We start from the raw sequence: 18,853 nt of genomic DNA on the forward strand, positions 1-18,853 counted from the left end.
TCTACTGTAGGGATACATTGGGGGAGCTTCAAATGGGACATGGTGTAAATAAATCAGTCCAGCAAAATCTGCCTTCCAAAAACGATATGGCGCACCTTTCCTTTTACGCCCTACTGTGTGGCCGTACAGTAGTGTGCAACCACATATGGGGTGTTTCTGAAAATGGCAGAATCAGGGCAATAAAGATACAGTCTTGTTTGACTGTTAACCCTTGATTTATTAGTGGAAAAAATGGGTTAAAATGGAAAAATTGGCAAAAAAATGAAATTCTGAAATTTCATCCCCATTTGCCAATAACTCTTGTGGAGCACCTGAAGGGTTAACATAGTTTGTGAGATCAGATTTGAATACCTTGAGGGGTGTAGTTTCTAACATAGGGTCATTTTTGGGTGGTTTCTATTATGTAAGCCTCACAAAGTGACTTCAAACCTGAACTGGTCGCTAAAAAAATGGGTTTTTGAAAATTTCTGAAAATTTCCAAGATTTGCTTCTAAACTTCTAAGCCTTGTAACATCCCCAAAAAATAAAATATCATTCCCAAAATGATCCAAACATGAAATAGACATATGGGGTATGTAAATTAATAACTTTTTGGGGAGTTATTACTATGTATTGTAGAAGTAGAGAAATTGAAAGTTAGAAATTTGCTAATTTTATAAAATGTTTGGAAAATTTTGTATTTTTTTTATAAATAAAAAAGATATTTTTTTTAACTCCATTTTACCAGTTTCATGAAGTACAATATGTGACGAAAAAGTAATCTCACAATGGCCTGGCTAAGTAAAAGAGTTTTAAAGTTATCACCACATAAAGTGACACTGGTCAGATTTGCAAAAAATGGCCTTATCCTTAAGGTGAAATACGGCTGTGTCCTGAAGGGGTTAATGCAATTTGCCGCAAATACATTTCTGATTGAATCAATTTTTTTCAAAACATTTGTCGAACCAGCCAAATTGAATTTTGGGAAAAATGTGCTCATATCTAATACCTATAGCAAGGGCACCCCACCTAACACCAGGCAGGATCCCCAAAGCCAGAGAGTACCCAGAACGGAAGAAAAGGTCTGCCCTTCCCATCACTGCTAGTGTTGATCACGAATATTCGAATTGCGAATTTTAATCGCGAATATCAGCACTTCGAGAATTCGCAAATATTTTGAATATCACAAAATATATTCGTAATTGCGAATATTCGATTTGTTGAAAAATACCAGACCAAATTTTCGCAATCAAGAAAATAATGCCTGGAGATCACGAATTCGCAAATTTTCGAATATTCGCCCAAATATTTGCGAAATATCGCAAATTCGAACATTGCCCCTGTCGCACATCACTAATCACTGCACAACCCCAGGGATCACCAGAATGACCACCACTGTACTGTAAGTAACTACTACTGCCTTCATCATTGCTACCACCATTGGCTTCATCTACATTACTCCCTTCTGGGTCCTTTTGCACAAGTGGGGCATTTTCTATTAAGACCAAATTTATTTGGAGCAAATTGAACCTGACAGCTGATTCATTTGAATCCTACCTAAAATGAACTGCAAGAAATACAATCATCGCTATTTAGTAGGTTTTCAGAGACCTCTGAATTTTTTTCCAGTAATTTGTTGTATTCAGTACAGTACTTGAAGCACTATTTATTTCTCCATTATATACTCTCTCATGAATTCTTATCTGTTAAATCATAATATCATACGCCTTACAATAGCTACATTTTGCTTTATTACTCTATTTTAAAACAGACATTGATTTTGTGTTATATATCCAGATGAGTTATTGATTCACACCATCTAGTAATTTCACATTTTCACTACTGTTTTGTACATACATAACTAATTCAATTGTCTAATGGTAAATAGTGGCTAATTAGCCTTCACAGAGGAATCAAAAGGCATTTTGAAATAAATATACCTGCTTATTCTGGAGTTTTGATATTTATACACAGTTTTCAGTTTTTTTCTGTTTATATCATTACATTATGTCTTGTCTTATATAAAGAAAAGTTATGCAAAATTCGAATATGCTTTAACCCTTTCCCGACCAGCGCCATAATAGTATGTAGATGTCTTTAAAGATGGTTCCTGCTCCTGAGCTGAGCAGGTGCCATAGCTGCGGGTGACCTGCTGTTTCTTAAAGCAGACACCCGCAGCTATGGTTTGCAACCGGCAGTAATGCAGATCACGGACATTTAACCCCTCAGAACACACTATACATAGATGAGTAATGTAGAAAGGACCGGCACTCACCCATAGTAGCTTTTTGAATGCTGAATTGGTCACATATCAGAAGTGATGTGTTTCTGCACTGAGGGTGCCTTCATCAGACTGTACATACATATTAACAAAACATTACTTTAAATAGACCGCCAAAATACTAAGGAAATTATGTCATTGAAGAAACCCCACCCCCCAAGTGAAACAATAGAAAACAATTGCACGGATACATACATAAAGAGATGCACGCAGAACTAATAGGTAGACAAAATAAATCGGCTGGATAAAGTCCATGTATTCATAGTAATATTGTGTTTCAACTTCACTAAAAGAGAAGCATATAGAGCAATGTTAGGGACTTGATTCATAGAAAACCACATACATTGTAATCACGGTTAAAGCCTCTTGGTTCCATTGTTTTCAACCGGTGGATCCAATAAGCCTCCCTTTTCAATAACATTTTATTTCTGTCACCTCCCTGGAGAGGTAGTGAGACACCTTCAATAATCTGGAAACATAATTGTGCTATAGTATGTTTCTGCTGGTGAAAATGATATGGTATGGTGAGTAGTAAATTGCCCTTTCTTGTAGTAGACTTGTGTTTACTGAGCCTATCTTTCATTCTCATTGAGGTCTTGGGGGGCGGGGTGTCATCAATGATGTCAATTCCTTTGCATTTTGGCGGTCTATTTAAAGGAATGTTTTGTTAATATGTACAGTCTGATGAAGGCACGATCAGTGCCGAAACGCATCACTTATAATAAGTGACCAATAAATTCAGCATTCAAAAACCTACTATGGATGTGTGCCGGTCCTTTCTACATTGCTGTTTCCTGGGACGCCAGCCCACGGACACGTGCACCACCACACTATTCCATGGCAGTGCCGACCGGTGAATACTACATAAACATGGATGAGTGTCATAGCAGTCCTTGAATGCTTTTGGCAGTGGGTTTTCTCATTTCAGCCCATTTTTAAGTTTTTGTGACAATAAACATTTTTTGTTTTTGTTTTAGCGTCCATTACAACTGTTAATCTAATCCACTGTTAATCTAATCAATAAGTGTGACACAAACCACTATAGTACACCCAACTGTGAAATATTTGTTGTGATTAATTTGTTTGTAAAGGGATGGCAGGATTTTTGGCAGGGGGCCTTAACACAGATGGTTGGGACAATGAGGATAAGTTAGTCTTTTCTGATGCATAATTACCAAATGAACCACGCCCCCTTATTATTTCCAGTTCTTTCAAGTCACTGACCAATGTTTACAAAGACAATATCAGAGGGTGGTGGGAAATACAAACTTTAGATATGTATCTCAAACTAAAAATAGTGCCACGGGGACTCAGGATTCCCTTAATGCCAGTGACCCGAATACGTTCACCTGAATTTTTGGCTAAGTGGAAACGGAATCCATTGATTCTACATCTGATGACACTGCTTCTGGAAGATGAATGCAGTGTATAGGAGAAGAATATAAAAAAAAAAACGATGGAATCTCATTAAGGCAATAAATGGGTTCTCTACCAACCCTGAATTTTTCCGTAAGGAACAAGTACTCCAACAAACGTTCAAACGATTTACAGCCCAGCTGAAGGAGCGCAAGCATTTCCAATATGTGAGGGATATAGGAGACTTCAGGGAAGGATGCATATTTGATTACAGCGTCAATCAGAATAAAGCCTTAGTATTAGAGACTGAACCATCTTCCTCTGAAGCAGAATCAGAAACAGTATACAGCTACCTGCTCAGAGACAGGAAATAAATATTACAACCACAATGTGCAAATCAACACTGGATGAGACTCAAATCATCAATTTATCCAAAAGACCACAGAATTCAGTAGAATTGGGGGTGCTAAGGAGAGGGTTATTGTTTGTCCCCACTAATAAATATATATTTTTTTGAATGTATTAAGGATTGCCATCTATTTGTGCGGAAGCTAAAATGGCTTCAAAGCGCCGAATTGGGTATTGAAGAGGATGGCAGATGTACAAATATTAGCTGATTTATGGGAGGAGGCAATAGGGCCCTAGGAAAGGGACCATTAACTAATAGCAAGTGCCCTTCTACTAAGAACCCACCTTTAGGGGACAATACCCCCATGGATGTTTTCATTAAAGTGGTTATGGACCAGTTGATATCTCTGGAGGGGTACAAATCTGTCATTTTAAATTTGACACATGTGGAAATGGAGGGTCTCATGGCTTTAGAAACGGATTAATCAATCATAATAAAACTCTCTGATAAAGGGGGGAATGTTGTCATCATGGATCAGCCACAATATGAATAAATGTGCCTCAAAATCCTTGATGATCGATCTTGCTATGAACTCCCCCCAGCCAGTCTCCTTCCAGCATATCTTAGGGAGCTTGGAGACATTCCAAATGTGGCACTCCAGTCTAAATTAATCAGTAAGACTGCGAGGTAATTTATTTTTCCCTCGCACCCGCAAATTGTGTGCTTTTTAGGTTTGCTTAAAGTTCATCCACTTAAGGGGAGGCCAATCGTCTCAGGGACGATCAGTTTGACACATTATATCAGTATCTATGTGGATCAAATCCTTAGGCCTTTTGTTACCTCCTTGCCCTCTTACATCAAGGATTCTATGGAGGTCATCAAAAAAAATGATGGTCTCCATGTTGAACAGGACATCATACTAGCAAGCCTTGACATAGAGGAGCTATACAGCTCCATCCCACATAAGAAGGGCTGTGAGATAGTGGCTTCATTTTTATGAAGGATTCAAATAAATATTTGTTGCACTCCTTGGGGAGTTGTAAGTAGGGTTTCAACCCTGTTTTCAATGAAATATACAACTACAGCTTATTTGGTTTGCAATTATGTTGATTCAGGTTTTCATTTGACTTGCGGCAATATTCATATTGTATAACGTTTCGGCACGCAAGCCTTCTTCAGATACTGTACATGATAAAACAGAGAGAGAGATTTTTGAAAATGTATCCCAAACATAATGACCATGATTCGGTTCAAATGATATTGTATTGAGGTATATATATATTTTTTTTTTTTATTTGTTTACCAACAATAAACAGAGGGTAACAGGGTACCAGGGTAGAGGCACACAGGCCTTTTCAGGGTCAGAGATGAGTACATTGCATTTTCACTTAGAAGTACAGCATTAGTTCAGGTTGCATATTCAAGACAACAAAAAGCATTACATTGTCAGGTGATGTAGCCTTATGCTGGAGAATGAATAGCATACTATTAAATTAGCTCAACCTGGCTTTGGGACAATACTTGAGTTTGTATTGAGGCATGTAGGGCTTAAATCAGACAGGGCTCAATTTACGTCAGGGGAGGGGGAGGGGGAGGGGACTAATTCTATGTATGTTATTCTGTCTCTCTAGGTTGGTTCCCGTCTCCCATAGTCACTAAAGTAGAGGCTTCCTAAAGGAGAATCAGTTAGTGTAGAGGTTAGTCACCTAAGTCTGCAGTAAGATGTCGTTGTGTAGGATAACAGTTTACTTTTGGGGGTTTCTGAAGTCTGACCAGAGAAGCCACTTCTTTAGGAAGGTGCTATGAGCTTGCATTTCCCAAGAAGATAGTTCTTCAAACCTATGGATTTGATCTATTTTTTGGATCCAGTTTTCTACGGTTGGGATGTGGGATTGAAGCCAGTGTTTGGGGAGCAAAAGGCGCGCCGCTATTAGCATTTGGGCAAACACATATGGTAGTTTCACCATTTGATCAGTTAAAGGAAGGGAAAGGAGAGCCAACTGTGGGGAAATTTGGATAGAGGTCCCACAAATCCTGTTTGAATGGGCAAATATCTCCGTCCACCATTTGTGGATAATAGGGCAGGTCCACCATATGTGGAAGAATGTACCTCTCTCCCCCTGGCTCCTCCAGCATACGTCTGAGGCAGAGTTGGAATATAGTGATGTTTTGTCCGGTGTATTATACCATCTGGTGAGAATCTTATAATTATTCTCTTGAATCCGAACGCAGCGGGAAGTCTCATGGGGAGAACTCAGGAGATTGGGAAGACTGTTAAACGGAATGACAATATTAAGATCTCTTTCCCAACCAATGATGAATGACGGTTTAACGAGCATAGGTGGCGAGCGGAGTTTGCTATGGATCATCGAGATGAGTTTCTTGGGAGGGGAGTGAGAAGAGATGATCGATTCAAACCACACTATGGGACGGTGTAAATCCCCTATATTTATGTGCTGTTTTAGATATGCTCTGAGGTATGTAATGGTAAAGGTATCACATGGGCGAGGATTTAGAAGGGCGTTCATTGATTGATAGTCCAACCACTCACCTGTAGGTAGTGCTAGGGCATTTACTTGTAATAATGAGGATTTAAGCCCTTGGGAGGTAGCAGATCTTAAGGTGGAAGGGGCAGTGTCTATGATGTCTTTTACTGTCAGAAGAGGGGAGGGAAATGGAATAGTGCCATGTGAGGACATGAACCATTTCCAGGCCTCTAGCGCAGCTTTTATTAATGGGTAATGGGCAAATTGATTTGGCATAATCGTTTGGGAACCAAGGAGTAGAGCCCTGGGGGATCTCTTTAAAATATCTACTTCCGCTTCCACTAAGAGCGAATGAGGGGAGGGCCGCAACCATGCCACTACTCGGGCTAGAAGAATAGCCCTACCATAGTTTTCTGGGTTTGGCAAGCCGATCCCTCCTTCATGTCTGGGTCTAGTAAGCAGAGAATACGACAGTCTTGCCTTTTTGCTGTTCCAAATAAAGGTTCTAAACTTTTTGGCCATTTGCTCATAATATTGTCTGGGGACCGTGATGGGCAATACCTGTTGTAGGTAGGTTAGCCGAGGAAGGATTAGGGATGCGAGAAGGTTTTTGCGACCGAACCACGAGAGAGTTGGATTGGATTGCGCCAGTTTATCTATAGCTTCAAATATGGATTCCCTTAGAGGGGTGTAGTTGACGGAAAAGAGATCTTGAATATTAGGGCTGAGTTTGACCCCTAAGTATGTGATAGTAGGTGAGGACCAATTAAAGGGTGAGTCTACCATCAACTGGTTCTTTGTAGATTGGGGTACCCCCATGCAAAGGACTAGGGATTTACCCGCATTGATTTTAAAATCTGAAGCTGAACTGAAGCTATTTAGGTGGTATTGAATTTGTGGTAGGGAAACTTTAGGGTTGTTTGTCATCATGAGAACGTCATCCGCAAATGCAGCAACTTTTTGCTCCCTGCCTCCCAAACATAGACCTGAGATCTCCTTGTCTCTCCTTATGTTAGCAAGAAGGGGTTCTAGTGCCAATATAAATAGAAGGGGTGAGAGGGGGCAGCCTTGTCTTGTCCCATTGCTTATCAAGAAAGGGGCAGATAGGCTTCCATTAATTTGTACTCTTGCTGACGCCTGTTCATACATGGCAAAAGTTGCCTTTATGAAGGGACCAGGAAGGCCAAATCTCTGAAGAGTCAGCTTTAGATATTACCAGTTTACCCTATCAAACGCTTTCTCCGCGTCAGTACTAAGGAGGAGCAAAGGGGAGGAAAGTCTCTTAGCATGACAGATGACATTAATCACTCTGGATGTGTTATCTTTGCCCTCTCTTGCGCGAATAAAGCCAACCTGGTCTCCATGTATGAGGATGGGGAGAAGAGAGGCTAGTCTGTTTGCTAACATCTTGGCTAGGAGCTTGAGGTCTATGTTTAGGAGGGATATGGGCCTGTAGTTTGAGCAATGTTTGGGATCTTTCCCTTCCTTTGGTATAAGGGTAATGTGTGCCATGGTCATGTCTCTTGAAAGTGGGCTTCCCAACAAGGATTGGTTACAGACCTTCAAAAGGCGGGGGAGGAGAATTCCCTGAAAGGCTTTATAATATGTAAGAGGAAGTCCGTCTGGACCTGGGCTCTTTCCGGCTGGCATTTGTAACATTGCATTCTTAAGTTCTAAGATGGAAAAAGGGGCTTCTAGTTTTAATTTCTGCTCTGATGAGAGATGTGGTATTTTGGATGAGTCTAGGAAGCTTCCAATAACTGAAGTTCGTTTGTCAGTAAGTTCTGTGGGAGAAAGGTTATAGAGGTTGCTATAGTAATCCCGGAATTGCTCAGCAATTTGGGAAATAGAAAAGATCGATTTACCATCCGGTGAAGACAGCTGATGGACATAATTCGAAGACCTCCTTCCCTTAATCTTGCTCATCAAAAATTTTGTGGCCTTATCTCCATGAGCAAAGAACTTATGTTGTATGCTCATAAAATACTTTGCTGATTTAGATGATAGGAGAGATTGGAGTTTCGCTCTATATTCAGAAAGTTCTTTTAGCTGTGAGTTTAAGAGGGAAGATTTGTGGCAAGACTCAAGACTTTGTATTTTTTTGAGGACCTCATCTATTGCTTTCTCTTGCGATTTCTTTTTAAAAGAACCCATACTAATAAAGTGACCCCTAATAACTGGTTTATGGGCATCCCACAGGGTATTAATAGAAATATCTGCACTTTCATTCAGTAAAAAATAATCTGTTAGGTGTTTGGAAGCTTGATCCATCAATTCTTGGGATCCCAATAAGGTCTCGTTTAGGCGCCAATTGAAACATGTAGGGTTTTTAGAGGGAGCTAGTAACTTAATAAATATAGGGGAATGGTCTGATAGATAAATAGAACCAATTGATGCTGAGTTGTAGAGGTGGAGGTGTTCTTTAGAGATGAACAGGTAGTCCAGCCGGTGATATGTATCGTGAGCCGGAGAGTAGAAGGAGTAGTCAAGAGTATTGGGGTGAAGGGAGCGCCATGAGTCGACCAGGTGAAGATCCCATAGGTTCTTCCTGATAAATTTGAGGGATTTGCCTGAATGGGAAGATCTGCGTGTAGATATATCTAGTTGAGGGAATAGAGCCACATTTAAGTCTCCCCCCATTATCACAATCCCTTCTTTGAAAGGGTTGACAATTGGGACAAGATTAGCTATCGACTGGGGTTGGTTGGAGTTAGGGCCATATATGTTGATGAAGGTATATATTTGTTGGCCAATGGAGCCCTTAATCAGCATATATCTTCCTTCTGGGTCCAGAACTTGATTTGTGAGTTTAAATGGGATCTTTCTGTTGAAGCCTATGCTAACCCCACATGAAGCTGAAAAATTACCCCCGCAGTGGTACCAATCAGAGTAATAGGAGAACTGCATGTTGGGGTAACGATTGAACCGAAAGTGCGTCTCTTGGAGGAACACCACTTCAGCATTGGCTTTCCTTAGAATGGCAAAGACCAGACTCCTTTTAGAAGGGGAGTGAAAGCCCTTGACATTGTAAGAAGCAATGTGTAAGTCAGCCATACTGTGAAGTGTAGGTGCAAGTACCTCTATGCTGGTGATGTCTCCTCCAAGAGAGTAATAAGGTGTCAAGCGTTCTCATCTCTAAATATGCAGCAAGTATCAGAGTGCAGCCACGATCACATGTAGTGGATAGGAGTGTCTCGTACCTTGGGGAAGAAACAGGGTGAGAATATGGAACAGAACAAGAAATAACAAATGATAAGGAACTGAGCATACATGTATATGCTACATTCATGAGGGGGAAATGTGGTCTTGTGACCGAGAAAGAGGTCATATAACACCTCAGCTAGGGCCATTAAATTGTCAAAGAGAGAGAGTCTTCCTGAGCACTTAAACAGGAATAAACATTTAAGCAGCATTGCCTATAGTAACAGGTTATTAGACAAGCATTCCGGGACCTACTCAGGAGAGAAAAGAGCAATGGGAAAGCAATAAAAAGTCCCAGTCATACTGAGAAGAATTCCTGTGTCTTAGGCTAATGGTCTTGGGAGAGGCTTCTTGGTGTAAACTGTAATCCTCTGTCCCACATAGAGCCCTTAATCAGCTGTCCCTTCTCTGTCCCACATAGAAGACTTATCAATAAACTGCAGTCATTGAGCATGGACTCCCATATTGTTGAGTGGATTAGGCAGTGGCTGAGTGACAGACAACAGAGGGTTGTAGTCAATGCAGAACATTCAAAACAAGGTCATGTTACCAGTGGGATTCCACAGGGATCTGTACTGGGACCAATTTTGTTTAATATCTTCATAAGTGATATTGCAAAAGGCCTCGATGGTAAGGTTTGTCTTTTTGCTGATGACACAAAGATATGTAACAGGGTTGATGTTCCTGGAGGGAAACGCCAAATGGAAAAGGATTTAGGAAAACTAGAAGAATGGTCAGAACTCTGGCAACTGAAATTTAATGTGGATAAGTGCAAGATAATGCACCTGGGGCGTAAAAACCCAAGGGCAGAATATAGAATATTTGACACAGTCCTGACCTCAGTATCTGAGGAAAGGGATTTAGGAGTAATTATTTCAGAAGACTTAAAGGTGGGAAGACAATGTAATAAAGCAGCACGAAATGCCAGCAGAATGCTTGGATGTATAGGGAGAGGTATAAGCAGTAGAAAGAGTGAAGTGCTTATGCCGCTGTACAGAACACTGGTGAGACCTCACTTGGAGTATTGTGCGCAGTACTGGAGGCCATATCTCCAGAAGGATATAGATACTCTAGAGAGAGTTCAGAGAAGAGCTACTAAACTAGTACATGGATTGCAGGATAAAACTTACCAGGAAAGGTTAAAAGACCTTAATATGTATAGCTTGGAAGAAAGAAGAGACAGAGGGGATATGATAGAAACTTTTAAATACATAAAGGGAATCAACTCTGTAAAGGAGGAGAGCATATTTAAAAGAAGAAAAACTACCACAAGAGGACACAGTTTTAAATTAGAGGGGCAAAGGTTTAAAAGTAATATAAGGAAGTATTACTTTACTGAGAGAGTAGTGGATGCATGGAATAGCCTTCCTGCAGAAGTGGTAGCTGCAAATACAGTGAAGGAGTTTAAGCATGCATGGGATAGGCATAAGGCTATCCTTCATATAAGATAGAGCCAGGGACTATTCATAGGATTCAGATATATTGGGCAGACTAGATGGGCCAAATGGTTCTTATCTGCCGACACATTCTATGTTTCTATGTTTCTATGTTTTCCTGGATCTGGAGTTCTTCGGAGTACGTGGGACCTCAAAAGGAACTATTTTGGGCAGTTCTGGAAGATCCCTCAGGTCTTGATAGAGCTCCCAGTTCTCAATTGGTAATGGGTCGATATTTAGGATGTCGTAGGTAGCAAACAGGTCAGTGAAGGAAGTGATGAATACTTTTTTCCCAGAGAAGGAGAATGAAAGTCCAAATGGATAAGACCAGCGATAAAGGACTTTATTAGACCGGAGCCAATCGGTCAAGGGCTTCAGTGCTCGGCGTTTCTTCAAGGTAGAGGGGGCCAAATCTTGGTATATTTCAAGTTTAGAGTCTCCATAAGATAAATCTGTAGCGTTGCGAGCTGCCTCCAAGATGGCGGACTTGACCGGAAAATTTCGAAACTTACAAATGATGTTTCTGGGTGGGTCAGAGGGCTTGGGTTTCGGGCGGAGAGCCCTGTGCGCCCGTTCTATGGTCACTTCTCGTGGAAAGTCAGGCCCCAGTAGAGAGCTGCAGATGGTGAGGACAGTTGCCGGGATGTCACCTGGTAATATCGCTTCTGGTATCCCGCGGATCCTTAAGTTGTTGCGGCGCCCTCTGTTTTCTTGATCTTCGATCATATTGTGAAGCCCTTTCAGGTAAGTTGAGCACCGGTTTAGGGCATCTGTCGTTGGTGGTTCAGTGACGCAGATTGGAGTGACTCCACGACTTCAACCCGATCACCGATGTGCTTTACCTCCTGCCTGAGCGCAGAGATTTCCGTGAGGATGGGTTCCATAACCCTGCTCAGGGCTCGATCCAGATATTTTCTGGTGAGGGGAAGATCATTACTAGCCTGCGGTTCCTCCGCTTCACTCTCTCCCTCTGAGAGAACCGGAGCACGCTTCTGCGCCTTTGCTTGTGGTGTCGGCGCCATCTTGGCTTCTCTCTGTGCAACCGTTGCGGCAGCTTTTTTAAGGAATTTCTCCATATCTCCAGGAGGAATTTGATTCTTAGAAGTGGTGGAATGTTCACCTTGCTTTGAGTTACCAATTTTAACCATTCTCGCTCAAAAATGCTGCTGGTAGCTGGTGTTATGAGCAAACCTCTTAGGAGAGCTGTGAACTATGCAGCCATCTCCATCCGGCGCTAGCTCCGCCCCCTGTATTGAGGTATATATTAACAGCATAACAAAACATGATATCAAGGAGGTAGACAGATACGATATATCAGATTCTACATAAATGTTACATCACAGAAATGTGTATACAGTAGGTAAATTCATCAACTGGAGAGATAGTTTAAGAGGACCAAACTGGAGGTTTGCAGGGTATACTTCTCTCGTAGGTAGACCGGGGCTAAAATGGACCATATCTGGTCATAGTCAAGACTTGACAACATAAACTGATATAACCAGTAGCTAAACTAAAATACTGGCACATGAAAACAGTTATTGCTTAAAAAAGGACCTATTGAACTTACCTATGCCGCAGGAGTGGAAGAGGGAGAATTGGTAGCAGGAAGGCAGACGCAGAAAGAGGCAATGTGTCTAAACCACACTAGAGTGAGCAGGTGAGGCGTCTGCCATATCCAGGACGCCAATGAGTTTATAAAGAGGAAGTCCCTCCCCTAAGGAGGAGTGGCCTGTAGGCTATGCTTGCCCTGATAGACAGGACTGATAGGGGATTTACTTCTAATATGGTAAGTGGGGTGTGTTGAGAGGTCACTCCCCGAGCGCTTCTATGTGGGCCTTACAGAAATGAAATAATGTAAAACATGTGGCAGACAGGGCGCCGGTCCAAAGTGAAAGGCTGGAGGACCAGAAGTACGTCATGCCGGAAGTACATGCGTTCCACCTGTAGTTGTTGTGAAATGCATAGGACGATAGAATGCGTTTTGGACAATAGAGGACCGGGAACTCGTTGTGCAGATGAGGAAATTTTGGAGATGGTTAGGAAATATCAGAACAGGGCCTGCTGTAAAGAATGGGGACATGAATAATGTGCACCATGAAATGTATATGAGAATTTGAGGTAAAGAAATACAGATATTGGGGGAAAATAGGGTTGGAGGGGTGGTTAGAGTCACAGGGAAGAAAAGAGAATAGGGAAAGAAAGAAGGAGAAAGAGAAGTAAAATTTTGAAAATTACTTTGGGAACTATAAAGGATACGACTATGTGGCATAGAGGGGGCTCAGCACAGTTTAATGGGCCTGTAAATGAAATTAGGGAATACATGTATTAGTTTTTGTACAGGATATAAAAAAGTCCATACTTAACATAAATTTAAAAAATGGTCCTGCATGTATCACAGAAAACTCTGAATTTCATTATCTCTGTTTAGGCCTTTTGGTGAGAGACTTTGTAGCCTGTGGATCCAGTATGCCTCCCTGATTTTTAGACGTTTAGCCCTGCTGCCTCCTCATCTGGGTGGAGGGACATGTTCTATGATCTGGAATCTAAGTTGAGAAAGGTTATGTCTGTCTGGTGTTGTGGAAGTGAGCCAGACTTGGTAAGAGTAGATTGTTTCTCCTGATAGTGGATTTGGGCTGGCATACTCTGTTGCGTATCTTTTGGGTGGTCTCCCCTACGTATACAAGTCCACATGGACACTTCAAAATGTACACCACATACTCTGAAACGCAAGTCTGGAACTCACGTATTGGGATTGTTTTGCCTGTATGTGGATGGGTGATTTCCGATCCCTTAAGTATATGGGAGCATCGCATGCAATGTAGGCAGGGGAATGTGCCCCGTTTTGGGTTTGTAGAAAGGTTTGTCTGGGAATGTGCGTGGATGAACGTACGTCAGCCCGTGCTAATAAGTCTCTTAAGTTACTGGGTCTTTTGTGGCAGGGTAACATTGGTTGGCTGAATTCCATTATCTGTGGATATGCCTTGTACAAAATGTGCCAATGACTTCTAATAATGTTGAGGACTTTACGGGCACAGGGATGATAGGTATGAACGAAAGGGATCCGTTGTGTTGGTGAAATTGGTCTAGTTCTAACTGTTGAGGGTTGATTAAGGATGTGAGGGGGATAGCCCCTTTCTGAGAAACTTATTTTCATCTCTTCTATTCTTTTTGCTCATAAGGGACCCTGTTGGACTATTCTGTTGACTCTTTGGAATTGTGACCCTGGTGAAGCTTTTTTGGTGCTTGGTGGATGAAAGATGGTATAGTGTAGTAAATTGTTGCGGTCTGTCTGTTTTCTGTATAAATCTGTTCTAAGTTTACCTGTTGTGTCCCATGTGACTGTAGTGTCCAAGAAACTGATGGATGAATGGTCATAGTGGATGGTGAATTGCAATTCAGGGTAAACAGAATTTAGAAAGTTGTGAAATAGGATAAAGGATTCCTGTGGGCCTTGCTAATTGCAAAAGATATCATCAATGTATATTTTCCAGGTGATGACATGTTCAGAGAAGAGTGGATTAGTGTAAATGAAAGAGTTTATCAAAATAATCCATGTAGCAATTTGCATATAGGGGCGCTATGTTCGACCCCATAGAGGTCCCTTGTTTCTGTATGTAGAATTCATCCTCAAATAGGAAAAAGTTTTTGGTCAGGACGATTCCCAAGAGGTCCAGACAGAGGTTGATAACCTCTGTGTGCATCTCTGCGGAATATAGTAAAGTCTGTACCACATGAATTCCCTTCTGATGTTGAATGGAGGTGTATAGGCTGGTGACATCCCACGTGACCAGAAATGTTTCCGGTGGTAGGGGTTGCAATTCACTTGTATCTTTTTGTATTTTGGGTAAAATGTAGAAGACTGGTGTGATGAGATTGTGGGGTAGGATCTTGTAGCCTCATCAATAGTGTCCTGGACCCTATACTGTTGTAAGACATTCCAGATTTTTTCGGCGATCTTGTGGGTGGGGTTATGAGGCAACCTGTTGTAAATTTTGGGGTCACTTAATTGTCTATGTATTTTGGCATTGAACTTGTCCCTATCCATTATTACCTTATCCGCTGGTTTGAGCACTAGAGTCTTATTGTGTCGCAGGTCGTTCAGCGGTTGTAGGTCGGTGGCACTTAAGTTATGTGTGAACTTGTATTTGCCTCTATTCAGTTCCTTCCTAAAATTTTCCATATCCCTCTGTATTGGATTGATATCTCTACTGGAGGATAATATGAACTTTTGTTACGTAGACCCACCGTATTTATTGAAATTTTAGGGATGTTTGTTGGTGATGTGTGAACAGGTCTGTCAGGATTTTGGAGGTTCCCAAAATGTGCTTTTAGGCGAACATTGCGATAGAGATTTTATAGCTCCATATCTAACTGGAACGTATCCAGTGCATAGGATGGACAAAAAGACAGGCCATTTTGTAGTACTGACAGTTGTGAAGGGCTTAAAATAATGGATGAAATATAAAATACTAACAATAGAGAGGTCCCGAACTATTCGCCGGGGAAACAGTTCCCGGCGAACATAGCTTGTTACATTCAATTCCATTTAAAGAAAAACAACAATTTTGACTGAATAAATAGCAGTCAGTTACACACGTGTTTGTGTGTTTAAGGCCCAGCTGCAAGTCCATAGTGTCACTTCAGTGCAACTCATATCTGGTGTCACAGTAGCTTGCACGCATAGTACAACTTAACTAATCTAAGAAAAAAGACAGGCAGAGGCAGGCCACCCTGCAGGGTCCGTCGTGGTCATGGTGCTGTGATTCCCTTTGGCCCTAGAATAATGCCCAGTGTTAAGAGGTCACGTACCCTGAACTCGAAAAGTTCTGAGGACATAGTTGATTGGCTAACACAGGACACCCAATCTTCTACAACTTCCGCTCGGAACCTTGACGCACCATCCTCCTCCAGCTCAGCTTCGGGCAACTCTCAAGTTACCACTCGCCCGCCTGCCACCACCACCAACACTAGCACCACAGCCGCTTCACTTGATCTGTCAGAGGAGTTATTTACACATCAGTTGGAGGAAATGAGTGATGTGCAACAATTATTGCAAGAGGATGTAGATAACAGGGATATGTCTCAGTCAGGTAGCATTACACACATGGATGTTCGGTGTGATGATGATGATGTTGTACCCGCTGCTGCTTTCTTTGCTGAGTTTTCAGATACAAGTGAAGCGGTTGATGATGACGATGTGTCTGTGGATATCACGTGGGTGCCCGCTCGAAGAGAAGAAGAACAGGGGGAAAGTTCAGATGGGGAGACAGAGAGGAGGAGGAGACGAGTTGGAAGCAGGGGGAGGTCGTCGCAAGGAGCTAGTGGCACAGTCAGACAGCATGTATTGGCACCCGTGGTCAGCCAGACAGCACGCCAATCAACGCATGCTGTTGCCACCACCAGAATGCCGTCATTGCAAAGCTCAGCAGTGTGGCATTTTTTTTGTTTGTCTGCCTCTGATAACAGTGATGCCATTTGAAACCTGTGTCAAAAGAAACTGAGTCGTGGGAAGTCCAACACCCACCTAGGTACAACTGCTTTGCGAAGGCACATGATCTCACATCACAAACCCCTATGGGATCAACACATGAGGAAAAGGAGCACACAAACTCAAAGCCACCATCCTCCTCCTGGTCCAGCATCTTCAGCCACGTCAACCACTGCTGTCCTCCTTGCCCCCTCTTAGCCCGCCAGCTTTTACCATACAAGCTGGTGGAGTCTGAGGCCTTCAAAAAATTTATAGCTATTGGGACACAGCAGTGGAAGGTACCCGGCCAAAATTTCTTTGCACAAAAGGCAATCCCCAACCTGTACTCGATTGTGCAAAAGGAAGTCATGGCATTTCTGGCACACAGTGTTGGGGCAAGGGTCCATCTGACCACTGAAACCTGGTCTGCAAAGCACGGTCAGGGCAGGTATATCACCTATTTTGCGCATTGGGTAAACCTGCTAACGGCTGCCAAGCATGGAATGCGTGGCTCTGCAGAGGAGTTGGTGACACCGCCACAACTTGCAGGCAGGCCTGCTGCAACCTCCTCTACTCCTCCTACTCCATCCTCTTCCATAACCTCCTTGGCTGAGTCCTCTTCTGCTGCTGCGTCTGGCTCTACAGTAACGGCACCCCCCCCCCAGCTCCCCAGGGGCTATTCCACATCCCGGATACGACAGTGTCACTCCGTCTTGGGGTTGACTTGCCTGAAAGCAGAGAGTCACACCGGACCAGCACAGGTGGATCAGTGGCTGACTCCACACCAAATGGAGATTGGCAAAGTGGTGTGTGACAACGGAAGCAATTTGTTGGCGGCATTGAATTTGGGCAAGTTGACACATGTGTCGTGCATGGCACATGTGTGTAATCTGATTGTACAACGCTTTGTGCATAAGTACCCAGGCTTACAGGACGTCCTCAAGCAGGCCAGGAAGGTGTGTGGCCATTTCAGGCCTTCCTACACGGCCATGGCGCACTGTTCAGACATTCAGCGCCGAAACAACAGGCCAGTGAGGCGCTTGATTTGCGACAGCCCGACACGTTGGAATTCAACACTCCTAATGTTGGACCGCCTGCTCCAACAAGAAAAAGCCGTCAACGAGTATTTGTATGACCGGGGTGCTAGGACAGCCTCTGCGGAGCTGGGAATTTTTTTGCCACTTTACTGGATGCTCATGCACAATGCCTGTAGGCTAATGCGTCCTTTTGAGGAGGTGACAAACCTAGTCAGTCGCACCGAAGGCACCATCAGCAACATCATCCCATTTGTTTTCTTCCTGGAGCGTGCCCTGCGAAGAGTGCTGGATCAGGCCGTAGATGAGCGTGAAGAGGAAGAGTTGTGGTCACCATCATCACCACCAGAAACAGCCTTATCAGCATCGCTGTGTGGACCTGGGGCAACGCTGGAAGAGGAGTCAGAGGAGGAATGTGGCTTTGAGAAGGAGGAAGACCAACCACAGCAGGCATCCCAGGGTGCTCATTGTCACCTATCTGGTACCCATAGTCTTGTACGTGGCTGGGGGGAAGAACAGACCTTCAGTGAGATCAGTGAGGACGAGGAACGGGACATGAGTAGCTTGGCATCCAACCTTGTGAAAATGGGGTCTTTCATGCTGTCGTGCCTGTCGAGGGACCCTCGTATAAAAAATGGCTGAAGGAGAACGACCTGTACTGGGTGGCCACGCTACTAGACCCCCGGTATAAGCAGAATATGCCTGAAATGTTACTGAATTACCGGAAGTTGGGAAGGATGCAGCAGTTCCAAAATAAATTAAAAAGTATGCTTTACACAGCTTATAAGGGGGATGTCACAGCACAATGGGAATCTAACAGGGGAAGAGGTGAAAGTAATCCTCCTCCTACCACGACCACACCGGCAAGGACAGGACGCTTTACAGACGTGTTGTTGATGGAGAACATGTAGAGCTTTTTAAGTCCTACACATCGCCACAGCCCTTCAGGATCCAGCCTTAGAGAACGACTCGACCGACAGGCAGCAGACTACTTCTCCTTAACGGCAGATATCGACACTCTGAGGAGCAATGATTCCCTTGACTACTGGGTGTGCAGGCTTGACCTGTGGCCTGAACTATTCCAGTTTGCGATAGAACTTCTGGCCTGCCCCGCTTCAAGTGTCCTGTCAGAAAGGACCTTCAGTGTAGCAGGAGGCATTGTCACTGACAAAAGAAGTAGCATCGGTCAAAAAAGTGTTGATTACCTCACCTTCATTAAGATGAATGAGGCATGGATCCCGAAGGGACTGACTGTAGGGGATAC

This window comes from Bufo gargarizans, chromosome 3, assembly GCF_014858855.1.
Source record: "Bufo gargarizans isolate SCDJY-AF-19 chromosome 3, ASM1485885v1, whole genome shotgun sequence".
NCBI lineage: Eukaryota > Metazoa > Chordata > Amphibia > Anura > Bufonidae > Bufo > Bufo gargarizans.